We start from the raw sequence: 13,378 nt of genomic DNA on the forward strand, positions 1-13,378 counted from the left end.
TTGTTGAGAGTGGGGGATTCAGCGATGGTAATGCCATTGAATGTCAAAGGGAGATGGTTAGATTCTCTCTTGTTTGGGATGGTCATTGTCTGGCAGTTGTGTGGTGAGAATCTTATACATCTTTATTGTAGGGTACTCTATTGCACTGTTGAGTGACTACACTTTAAAAGTCCTTCCTTCATTGGCTGCAAAAGGGTTTGCAATGTCCTGTGGTCGTGAAATGCAAGTCTTGCTTTTTACATTGTTATCAGTGTCATTGTGATCAAAAGATAGGATTCATGAGCACAAAGTTTAAATCAATTTTGATTAAAATAATGTAAAAGCATCTATATTTTTGCACTGTACTTAATAATCTCCATCTTCCTATCCTTACCAAGTACAATGTCTTTGACCCTGAAATTGATTCCACAATCGCAGTCCCTCAGACAATTTCAGCTCAGTTCTGATGAAAGGTCACAGATCTGAAACGTTAACTCTGTCTCTCTCTCCACAGATGCTGCCAGACCTGCTGAGTATTTCCAGCATTTTCTGTTTTTATTTCAGATTTCCAGTATCAGCAGTATTTTGCTTCTGTGTTACTTTGAAAGTTAAAACTGACCCACCTGTTTACAATTCACACTGGGGTCTCCCATGAAATGATTCTGTATAATGTTGATGTAATGAATACAGACTCCGAGCACAGAGCTTCCTGTGGGGAATTGGGGATATGAAAACCAGCAGACTCTGCAAGAATTTCCACTGGGAGCACAAATTCACAAAATCTACCTTTGAGATATCGATTCATTTTGATTGTCCTTCTGGAAAATTATTTTGAAACAATTTAAACATCAACCCACAGCTCCATGACTGGGTCAATTATGAGGTCATCCTCTGACAGGTCACATGACAGCTGGAGCCACAAGACATCAGAACCAGATTTGTGACTGGATTAAAACCCGGGATCCTGTCAAAATGGCTTTTCAAATAAAGCTGTTGCTGTTTGAAAACACAGCAGTTAAACTTTCTGCCTGACCATGAGGGGAGCTCGGGAGAAATTAACAAAATTAAATCCTTTTACAAAATAGTTCAAAAATCATTCACTGAAAAATCATGTGAGGATTCATATGCAGTAGAGAAACAAGCAGAATACAGAAAGTACAGAGGAGAGCTGAAAAAGGAAATGAGATTAGCAAGAGAATGTATGAGAAAAGATTAGCAGGTCACATAACTGGGAACACTGAAGTCTTTTACCAACATATGGACAGTCAATGAAAGGGTGGGTCAATTAGGAGATCCTGTGGAGGCAGAGGGTGTGGCTGAGGTACTAATTAAGTACATTTCATCTGTCATCACAAAACAAACGGGTGCTGCAAATGTCACAGTAAAGGAGGAGGAAGTGGATAATTTGGAGGGGATGAAAATAGATAAAGAGGAGACAATTACAAGGTTAGCAGTGCTCACACCTGTCTACAGGTCACCCGGTCTGGATGGGCTGCATCCTGGGTTGCTGAGAGAAGTCAGGGTGGAAATAGCAGAGACTCGAACCACAATCTTTCAATCCTCCTTGAATATGGGAATGATGCCAGAGGACTGGAGGATGGAGGTAAGCTTGGGTAGTTCGATCTCAGTTTAACTTGACCATTTTTATCATGTATCCATTGTCATAACTAACAACGTTAAGAAAGCCATTTTATAATGAACACATGACCAAAGGAACCATTTTGTGTTCAGTACTAACGTTTATATCCTGTATAATTAATGAGTAGCTACCCATCCTGAAACAGATGATTGTAAAAGTAATGAACCTTGATTGAGTTATAATTAATGAATCAATAAACATTTTAGAGAGAATGGGTTTTCATTTAAAGTTAGTTCAATCTAATTACTGTGAGTTTCTGTGTCTGTGTGGGAAAGGACAGTTTCAGCTAAATGTATTCAAACAATGGACCTTTCTCGGACCCCTGATAAAACCAATGGTATGGTACATCGTGACCTTCAAGACTCTAGATTTAATGAACAGGAAACTTGTTTCAGATCAGATTGGGAGACAGTGTGAAACCACTAAATTGTACTCATGTCTGAGATTCTGAGGACAGGTGACTGTTAGTGGAAGACATTATTAAGAACTAATTAAATGTACCTAGCAACAGCTAGGACCAATTAGTATTTTACATGGTGGTGTGATGGCCATCCAGGGGTTAAAAGTAGGGATCTTGTAAGGTTTCAGTGTGCAGGAACACTAGAAGATCTCAGGGGTAAAGACTCAGATCATCAACCAAGTTCTCCATCTGACGAGGGATCTAGACTGGACAAAGAGGACCGTGACACTCTGAGACCAAGCTCGACCAGTCCCCAGAGCTGTAAAGTTATATTCCCCACGTTTGTTAAGTATAATTTTACTTTCAATTATTAAGTACTATTTTACTCTCAATAAAAGTTCTGGACTTATTAATCAAGTATCCTGTTGCTTTAATTGGTTAAAGTCATTCCCAAAGTGATTGTCTACAATAGACTTTCCAGAATTAAAAGATAAGTCTGCAAGGGTTGTGAATATTACAGCCTGTTTAAAAAGAGAGATAAACCCAGGAACGACAGACCAATTAGTCTAATGTCGGTGGTGGGGAAACTTTTAGAGACAATTATCCAAGAGGAAATTAACTGTCACTTGGTAGAACATGGGCTAATAAATGACAGCCAGTACAGATTGGTTAACAGAAGATTGTGTCTGAAATAATTAATGAATTAATTTCTTTGATGAAGTTTCAGAGAGAGTTGACGAGGGTGGTGAGGTTGATGGTACGTGTCTGGTCATCAAAATTGTGTTTGAAAAGATACCATGAACTAGACTTGGGGCAGCACAATGACACAGCGGTTGGCACTGCAATCTCACAGCTCTCACACCCCAGGTTCAGTTCTGGGTACTGCCTGTGCAGAGTTTGCAAGTTCTCCCTGTGACTGTGTGTGTTTCTGCTGGGTGCTCCGGTTTCCTCCCACACGCAAAGACTGCAGGTTGATAGGTAAATTGGCTGTTGTAAATTGCTCCTAGTGTAGGTAAGAGAATGGTGGGGACGTGGTAGGGAATATGGGATTATGGTGTAGGATTACTATAAATGGGTGGTGGTTGGTCAGCACAGACTCAGTGGGCCGTAGGGCCTGTTTCAGTTTTGCATGTCTCTATGACTTGCTAACAAAATTCAAGCAGATGGGATTAAAGGGGCAGTGGCAGTGTGGATCCAAAATTGGCTGCAGGGTAAAAAGTAGTGTGAATGCTTGTTTTTCAGAATGGAGGGAGTAATACAGTAATGTCCTTGTTGTTGCAATATGTTCAATGTCAGACCCCGAGCTGTCCGAGGGATGGGGCAATTTGTGATGTTCCTGTGGTTGAAATATTTGCAGTGTCTGACCTTGATCTGTCACAGGGACGTGGCATTTATGAGGTCCCTGTGGGGTGCTGTTTGTTTGGTGTATCACACTGACCTGTCCCAGAGAGCGGGAAGGTTGTGATGTCCTTGTGGGTTGCAATCTGTTCAGTGTCTGACTCTGATCTGTACCAGAGATGGGGCAGTGTGTGATATCCTTGTGCATGTCATACAGGCCCATTGGTGTGTGGTTCCATCCTGATGCCAAGAAACAGAGCCCCATCTCTGGGCAAAAAGTCTCACTTCTCAAGGGGTGTCTCGAGAAGACACAGTGGCGCAGTGGTTAGCACCGCAGCCTCACACCTCTAGTGACCCGCGTTCGATTCTGGTTACTGCCTGTGCAGAGTTTACAAGTTCTCCCTGTGAGTGCGTGGGTTTCTGCCGGGTGCTCTGGTTTCCTCCCACAGCCAAAGACTTGCAGGTTGATAGGTAAATTGGCCATTGTAAATTTCCCCTAGTGTAGGTAGGTGGTAGGGGAATTGAGGGGATGTGGTAGGAATATGGGATTAATGTAGGATTAGTATAAATGGGTGGTTGATGGTCGGCACAAACTCGGTGGGCTGGAAGGGCCTGTTTCAGTACTGTATCTCTAAATAAATAAATAAGAAGGCTGAGGCAGTAAACCTGGACAGTAAATCCGGAGTGGAGTCCTGGAGGCAGTTACCTGTTACTTATCAGGCAGTTTTCCAGCAACTCCGACAGCAAAACTGGTAACAAACAGTACTGGTTTTTCCTTTCCTTTGGACAATACGAGCAATGCTGAGAGGGGGTCCTGATGCTCAGGGTCTCCATACTGTTTGCCCAGGCCTGTGCCCTGGAGAGGACACTCCAGCTTCGTGGTTAAACATGAGCACAACCCAGGAATAAACAGTTACTGATTATAAGCTCTCATTCAATTGGTGTAGAGTATGAGCGCCAGGGGTTACTTCGGACAGTGGGAGAGCTCTTAGTGTCTCATTGGATAGCTACCATTCACTCCAAGCTGGGCAGCCCCCAGTCAGTTAGGTGCTGTGAAGCCACGACCTGCTTGCTTCAATGGGTGCTTGGAGCTTAGAGAGTCATCTCTCAACAGGCGGATCGATAATCTATGCACCAAGAAAAACAAACTCAACAAAGAAGACACCAGTCCTTCGCATCACAAGCTGGAATGTAAGGACCATGGGTCCTGGCCTTACCGACAACCTTCTGCAGGTTGATGACACACACAAGACAGTTGTGATCGACAAAGAACTCACAAGGCTCAATGCGGACATTGCTGTGCTGCAAGAAACTAGACTCGTTCAAAGTGGATCCCTCAAAGAGAAACACTACACCTTCTTCTGGCAGGGGAAAGCCCAAGAGGCAACTCGTGAGCATGGAGTGGGTTTCACAGTAAAATACACGCCACTTGAGATGAGTGAACCACCCACAGTAGGCTCAGAGAGACTTCTTACTCTTCACTTGTCAACAAGTGTGGGCCCAGTTAATCTCATGTGCATCTATGTCCCGACACTCACCTCCACCCCAGATGTCAAGGATCAATTCTATGTGACACTTGACACTGCCATCAGTAGAATTCCCAGCACTGAGGGACTGTACCTTCTAGGAGACTTCAACACAAGCTTGGGTACTGACTACACAGCTTTGCCAATGTGCATAGAGCACCAGGGGATTTGCAAGATGAACGAAAATGGACAGAGGTTGCTGGAGCTATGCTGTCACCATGGATTCTGTGTGATGAACAGCTACTTCCAGGTCAAGCTGTGCTACAAGGTGTCCTGGAGACATCCGAGATCATGCCATTGGCACCAGCTAGACCTATTCTTCACCAGACATAACACCCTCAGCAGTGTCCTCATCACTCGCAGCTATCACAGCGCTGACTGTGACACTGACCACTCCCTGGTGTGTAACAAGGTCAGGCTTCAGCCAAGGAAGCTTCATCCATCCATGATGAAAGCTCGTCTTCTGATCAACACTTGCCGAACCACTGATCCAGAAAGGACCCAGGAGTTCCTCAACATCCTCGATCAGGCTCTTTCAGACAACAATGCTCAAGGCCTCAGTGCAGTGTCAAAGTGGAATCATCTGCACACCACCATCTATATCTCTGCACTCACTGTGTATAGGAAAAGAGATGGGAGGAATGCTGACTGGTTTGAGGCTTATTGGACTGAAATGGAGTCAGTTACTGTAACTAAGAGGAGAGCCCTCATGAACTACAAACAAGTCCCCAGCAAACAACATCTAATTGCTCTCAGAGCTGCCAGAAACAAGTCTCTGCAGACTGCTCGGCACTGCACCAATCAATACTGTTTAAAACTCTGCTGATGAATCCGGGGATGCAAGAGGGATGTATGAAGGAATGAAGAAAGCAATGGGCCCAGTAGTAACTAAATCAGCACCTTTTGAAGACAAAGAGAGGGGTGATCATCACTGAACCTAACAAGCAGATGGAAAGGTGAGTGCAGCATTATCTTGAACTCTACATAACGGAGAACATTGTCATTGAAGTAGCTCTCAGTGCCATTCCAGACTTCCCTGTCATGGAGGAACTGGACAGTGAGCCCACCATAGTCCAGCTCAACAAGGGCTCAAAGCATGCGTGATGCAAACATTGTCACCTTGTACAAAATTAAGGGGGATCGCAGTGACTGCAGCAATTATCGGAGCCAGCTGCTCAGTTCCACTCACCTGCTCGATCCCTTTCCTCCTGCAAGTTCCTTTGCTTCAAGTATCCATCCAATTTCCTTTTCAAATCATTGATTGTCTCTACTTCCACCACACTCGTGGGTCAGGACATTACCACTCACAGCATAAAAAAATTCCACCTCACCCAAGGATGGGAAATATTTATATCTTCTATATTTAGCTTATTCTCTATCCCTACGAGAATAGAATGGCAGTCAACATGAAAGGGAACCCAAAAATCTTCGAGCAGTATATAAATAATAAGCAGGTAGTCAGCGGTGAAGTGGGCCCCATTAGGGACAAAGAGGGTAATATATACTTAGAGCTGCAGGGCAATGTTAATCTAGTTAATAAGTACCTTGTACCAATGATCACTAAGGAAGTGGAATTTGACAAAATATCAGGAGAAGTGGAGAGTGTAGAGGCAATGGAGAGGGTACAAATTGAGAGAGGGAGATACTGAAAAGGCTGGTTATGCTTCAGGAAGATAAATTACCTGGTCCGGATGGTTTTCATCCCAGATTGCGAAAGGAAATGTGGATGCAGATAACAGAAAGGCTTGCTGTAATCTTCCAATCTTCCCTGGATACGGGGGAGGTGTCAGAGGATTAAACAGTTGCAAATGTGACACCCTTATTCAAGAAAGGGTGTAAGGACAGTCCGGCTAACTACAGGCCAGTTAGATTAACAGCAGTGGTGGGTAAGGTTTTAGAAAGAACAATCAGGGAAAAAATCAACAGTCACTTGTAGAGGTTTGAGTTAATTAAGGAGAGTGAGCATGGATTTATACATGGGAGTTCATGCTTGACTAATCTAACTGCATTTTTTGATGAACTAACAGAGAAGGTTTATGAAGGGCATGCAGTGGATGTTGTTTCTATGGATTTTAAGAAACGACACATAAAAGGGTGATTAACAACATTGAGGTTCATGGAATAGGAGGGTCAGTGTCCAATTGGATAGAAAATTGGCTGAAGGACAGAAAACAGCAAGGCGTAATAAATGATTCATTCTCAGACTGGAAGGTTGTCGACAGTGCTGTTCCCCAAGGGTCACTGCTGGAACCACTGCTTTTTACTTGCGACAGATAAATGACTTGGATCTTGGAATATAGAGTAGAATCTCAAAATATGCCGATAACACCAAACTTGGAGAAGTGGCAAACAGTGAGGATGAAATGAATCACCTGCAACAAGACAGTGATAGGCTAGCAGAATGGGCAGACAGGTGCAGATGGATTTTAATAGTGACTAGTGTGAGGTGATGCATTTTAGCAGAAGGAATAGGGAGAGGCAATATATACTTAATGGCACAGTTCTAAAGAGTTTGCAGGAATAGAGGGACCTGTTCACTGTTGGTACCGGCTTTAATCCAACCCAGGTAAAAATCAGGGTACATTGTGGGCAATGAGCCCAAATTGCTGAACTACAGGTCCCTGTCACTTTAAAGAGTGGGCTGGTGCGATTATGATCAGAGGCTCCTTCTAAGCACATTTCTCACCACCACAACTTCCAGATGCTGGTGTTAGTGTGTGCATGTACCAGCAGTTGCAGTGCTGTTCAGACCCTCAATAGCAGTGAAAGTCTCAGAGTTCACAACTATTGGGCTGCAAAGTCCAGGCCAATATCTCACAGTCCTGTTCGATTTGCTCTCCCTCTGTACAAAATCAAACTCCACACATTGTCTTTCACTCACTCCTGTTTCCAGCCCTGATGGTGCAGAAATCCCCTCTCAAAGGTACACAATTCAGTTGATTTCTGATCAAATACCTCCTTCCTCATTCAATAGAGGAAACAGAGACATGAACAGGAGTCAGGTGCAAGAAAGTTTCACCAACAGAGCAAAGAAAGGCACCAACAAAAGTCACCCCTACTTTCGAAATCATTTCACTGGAATATTCTTTCACTTGTTTTGTCGGATGACTGCAATAAATCTGAAAATGAGCACCATGAGGTTTGTGTTCACTAGTCACTTGTTCTCCTGTGTTTGTCTGTCAGGTTTGTAATTCAATTTGTATTGGATATTGAAGAGAATCTCTTTTCAAGATGATTACACATTGTACTGTGTTTCAAGCAACCAACTTGGAAAATGGCAGAAAATGAATGTTTCAATACCTGTGTGACCAGATTCTTCCAATGCTTTTCAACAGCTAGATTGATGATGCTTGTAATCTGTATCCTGTGGAGAATGGGAGTGGAGAATAAAAACATGGTGCATGAACAGGACAGACTGTGTAAAATGGGAGCACAGAAATACTGCCACCTCATTGAAAGTTAATGAGATTTATTCGAAGTCAGACACCTGTCCACAATGAACAAGTGAATACATTAATTGTCCACTTTCAATCTAAATGGGACTGAGGTTCCAACAGAGAAGTTTTCTGGAAAATACCTGCTGCAGTTTTAAAATTGATGAACTGGAACATCTTATACTAACTTTCAAATAACTGTCGTGATTGTATAGTTCCCATAGTGGAGAGAAGGAGTTGTTTATAAATATAAGCAGAAAGACACATTTGTGGATTGGCGAATGAACTTTATCTTTCTGAAATGTATTTGTCCATTGGTTGCAGGTCACTGGAAATTCTTTTTTACATTTCAATTGTAGCAGCAGCAGTTAGCAGCAAAATGTCTGATTAATCAGAGTAGTGGGTCTGGGAAACACTTAAACAGCCGAGACCCTGTAAAACAGAACTCCAAGTAATAGTTTAAATAAGGCACTGAACTGACAGAGCAGAAAAGGCCTGCTCAGGTCAGGAAAAAAAACCCGACACGAACCTGACAGAACCACATTGGACCCGAGCCTGACCCGGCCCGAGTATCTCCATTTATTCCCACGCCCAAACTAACCCGAGCCTAACCCGACCACCGGAATGTTCACTTTGTCTACCTCCCAATTCCGAATCTGCAGGAAGCTGCAGCATGAGCGCAATGACGTCATAGAGATGCTCACTTGCTCACTGCGCAGACTCAGAGTTTCCCTCCTTCATGACCCGGACTCCCGGCTTTGGTTGGCTTTTCAACTTTTGACACTTATTAAACTCAACTTCCCAGCAAAGTTAAATGTAATACTTACTGTGTGTGTCCGACACGGACTCAGACCAACCTGGACCCAGCCTGACCTGAAACTGACCAAACCTGACCCGAGCCCGAAAGCCAGAACCGGAAGAGCGACCCGACATGACCCGAACCCGACACAGGTCGTCGGGTTCAGGTCGGATTGCAGGCCTTCACAGAGTGGAGGTCAGATGAGGATTGAATTAATTTCAATCACTGAATCTAAACAAGAAGTAAATCTGTCAGGAATGGAACCCTTTGCTTTATCTGCGAGCTTGTGGCACAACGGTAGCGCGTCTGACTCCAGATCAGAAGGTTGCGTGTTCGAATCACGTCAGGCTCAGTTGTGTTTTACAGCAGCTCAAGTTCCTGGATTTTATATCAGAAGAGAGATGGATCCATTGGAATGTTCAGTGAATGGTTGAATTTCAAGATCAACTTTAATAGATTAAAGTCCTGTTTTCTGGTTCCGTTCCACTTCCATGCTCAGTTCTTATTTCACACTGTTTTATATCAGAACAATGTTTCAGGGATGTGATGTGTCCATTGTTTGTACAATCGCTCTGTCACCCAGTGTGAGAAATAAAACACAAACCGCCCAGCGTGCGGCTCAAACCCATACCTGGCTCTGTCTATAGGCCGCTTAGTTCAGTTGGTTAGGACGCAGTGTTGATAACAACAAGGCTGTGGATTTGATCCCCATGTGCGCTGTCACATGGTCAGTCAATAATTTGACACATTTTTGTTACACATAAAATCCAACTTTTGGATGCAAACAAGTTTACATAAAATGTCAAAGGGAATTTATTTTGAATAACATCCATTGTATCTTTGTCACTGATCTGGAGTAACACAGAATTCTTTCCAATTATCTTCCGTTTGCTGATAAACGTTGAACTCGTGGCCTGTTCTCGTTAATGGTCACGAGCAACAAAAACAGACAGAGCGAGTCTGACCACCCAGAGATGTGGAAAAGGCTTCAGTTTGGGACAAATGCAGCAAATCAAATGTTCACCCGGCCCCGAAAGATTCAACAACTGGGGAAAAGGACACAGGGAGATAGAGAATAAGCTAAAGCAGACAATGTAAATATTTCCCATCCTTGATATCTCTCTATTCCAATCCAACCTTCAGAGTTGGGTAAATAATTTCAGTGTAAATTGTGCAGCTCAAGAGTCAAAACCAAAGGGTGATGCAGAATAAAGGAGAACTGCCAAAACCCCAGATTGAACCAGGGATCTTCAGTCTAACACACTCCCAACTGAGCTATTTCAGTCTCACAGGCTTGGGATGATAAGTGGCAAGTAACATTCGCACCACACAAGTGCCAGGCAATGAATATCTCCAACAAGAGAGAATCTAACCATCTCCCCTTGACATTCAATAGCATTACAATCACTGAATCCCCCACCATCAACATCATGGAGGTTACCATGGGTAGCCATACAAATAACGTGTCTAGAAGAGCAGGTCAGAGGCTTGGAATCCTGAGGTGAGTAATTGCAGTGCACCTGTTGGCTCCACCCCAGGGGCTAAATTTGTTCTGTAAACCATGAAGCAGCTTCCTCTCAAATCCCAGGTTTATTAATAAATCCTTTTACAAAAGCCCCAAAGTGTGATATATTCCTCTCACTCATCCATGCCTCCTGACTCCCCAAAGCCTGTCCACCATCCACAAGGCACAAGTCAAGAGTGTGATGGAATATTCTCCACTTGCCTGGATGGGTGCAATTCCAACTCAAGAATCTCAACACCGCCAGGACAAAGCAGCCCGCTTGATTGGCACCCCATCTGCAAACATTCACTCCCTCCACCATCGACGCACAGTTGCAGAGTGTGTACCGTCTACAAAATCCACGGCAGCAATGCACCACAATCCTTAGACAGCACCTTCCAAACCAGTGACCTTTACCACCTAGAAGGGCAAGGGCAGCAAATACAGGGGATACCACCACATGCAAGTTCCCCTCCAAGCCACACACCATCCTGACTTGGAACAAGATCGCCGTTCCTTCACTGTCGCTGGGTCAAAATCCTGGAACTCCCTTTCTCACAGCACTGTGGGTGTACCTACCCCACATGGACTGCAATGGTTCAAGAAGGCAGCTCACCACCACCTTCTCATGGGCAATAAATGCTGGCCTAGCCAGCGATGCCCACATCGCATGAATGAATGAATAAAAAAGTGAAGTATCCCTTGTGTCATTGTTTTGGTGGAAAATATAACCCTGGTGGAATTGCCCCTCCCAATCACACCTCACTTCATAGAACATAGAAAATGGAGAAAATTTATGGCACAGACTGAGACCATTTAGCAATCGTGTCTGTGCCAGCTGAAAAAGAGCGATCCAGCCCAATCCCACTTTCCAGGTCTTGGGAATGGGATCTGAACAGATCTCAGAGCTCACATTATGTGAATGTTCTGTTGAAGTATTGGTGAGCTGATATACCAGGGGAGATTCACACTGTTAGACACAGTGTGAAATACATTCAAGTATTTATAAAGCATTACAACATGTGAGTAGTATTCCCCATTGATTTCTCAGCACTGATGGATTGTGAAGTGGGAGACAGCCAGAAGTCCCAGTGATCCACACTGACCATGAGCTGAGAATGAAATGAGATAAAGTTCAATCTTCAGCAGCGAGATGCTGCAGAGAGGTAAGAGTCCTGAATCAAGGAGAGACTTTCTCATACTGCTGTTGAATCTCATTTCAAACACTCCTTGAACTCTCTGCCAAGGAATTCAGAGCTGGAGAATGGCTGTAAAATCAGCCTAAAAAGGAAATAAAAGACACCCACCGTGAGGCTCAAACTCAAAAACTTGAGATTCAGAGTTTCATGCTTTCATCGACTGAGCTCACCAGGCCTGAGACAGTGTCCCCATCCTGTCTGTTATTGGACGGCGCAGCTGTTGGCTCCACCCCAGGGACTGAATTTGTTCTGTAAACCATGAACCAGCTTCCTCTCAAATCCCAGGTTTATCAGTAAATCCTCTTAAAAAGCCCCAGAGTGTGATATATTCCTCTCACTCAACCAGAATAAAAGTTACATCTTTTGCTCTTTTTACCTTCCAAACATTGACTTCTATTTTTCTCAGCATTATTTCTCTCTCTTTTTTATATTGTGCATTTCCTAATAAACATTTCATTTCAATTATTTATGAGGGATGAAATGAACAGAAGAGATTTTCTGCAATGCTACCAGGGGTGTGGGACAGAGTGAGTGGTTCGGATCTGGAATACACTGCCTGAGAGTGTGCTGGAGGCAGATTCAATCGTGGCTTTCAAAAGGGAATTGGATAAACACCTGAATAGAGAAAATTTGCAGGGTTACAATGAAAGGGCAGAGGAGTGGAATTAGCTGATTTGCTCTTGCAAAGAGCTGTCATGGACATGATGGACTGAATGGTCTCCTTCTCTACTGTAACAATTTGATTCCTTGATTCTAACTCTGTCAAAGTTGTTCTGAACTTGCTCTGCTCCAAGGAGAACAACCCCAGCTTTTCCAGTCTCTGCACATAACTGAAGTTATGAGGAACCATGGGGAACCCACTGTAAACCTTCCTCCAGACAGAAATACAACTGTTCACCACCACACTGTGACCCAGCTGTTCACAATATATATCAATGATTCGGAGGTGGGAACCAAATGTCGTATTTCCAAGTTCGCAGATGACACAAAACTAGGTGGTAATGTGTGTTGTGAGAAAGATGCAAAGCAGCTTCAAGGGGATTTGGACAGACTTAGTGAGTGGACAAGAAAGTGGCACATGGAATATAATGTGTAAAAATGTGAGGTTATCCACTTTGGTAGGAGAAACAGATGTGCAGATTATTTCTTAAATGGTAAGAGATTAGAAAGTGTAGATGTACAAAGGGGCCTGGGTGTCCTTGTCAATAAGCGACTGAAAGCTAACATGCAGGTGCAGCAAGCAATTCAGAAGACGAATGATATGTTAGCCTCTATCACAAGACGATTTGAGTACAGGAGTAGTGAAATCTTGCTTCAATTGTAGATAACCTTGGTTGGACTGCACTTTGGAATACTGTGTGCAGTTTTGGTCCCCTTACCTGAGGAAGGATATCATTGCCATCGAGGGAGTGCAATGAAGGTTCACCAGACCTGTTCCCGGGATGGCAGGAATGTCCTATGAAGAGAGATTGGGGAAACTGGGACTGTATTCTCTAGCGTTTCAAAGAATGAGAGGTGATCTCATTGAAACGTACAAAATATTTAAAGGGATAGACAGGG

General features: G+C 43.6%; 1 non-coding gene across 1 annotated transcript; it reads left to right on the forward strand.

Annotated features, from left to right (window-relative positions):
- The first annotated feature begins 9,395 nt into the window (after positions 1-9,395).
- trnaw-cca (transfer RNA tryptophan (anticodon CCA)) lies at positions 9,396-9,467 on the forward strand. Its single transcript has one exon. It is a non-coding gene; the product is annotated as a tRNA-Trp (tRNA).
- Positions 9,468-13,378: the final 3,911 nt, after the last annotated feature.

Source organism: Heterodontus francisci, unplaced genomic scaffold (assembly GCF_036365525.1).
Source record: "Heterodontus francisci isolate sHetFra1 unplaced genomic scaffold, sHetFra1.hap1 HAP1_SCAFFOLD_102, whole genome shotgun sequence".
In the NCBI taxonomy this organism is placed as follows: Eukaryota; Metazoa; Chordata; class Chondrichthyes; order Heterodontiformes; family Heterodontidae; genus Heterodontus; species Heterodontus francisci.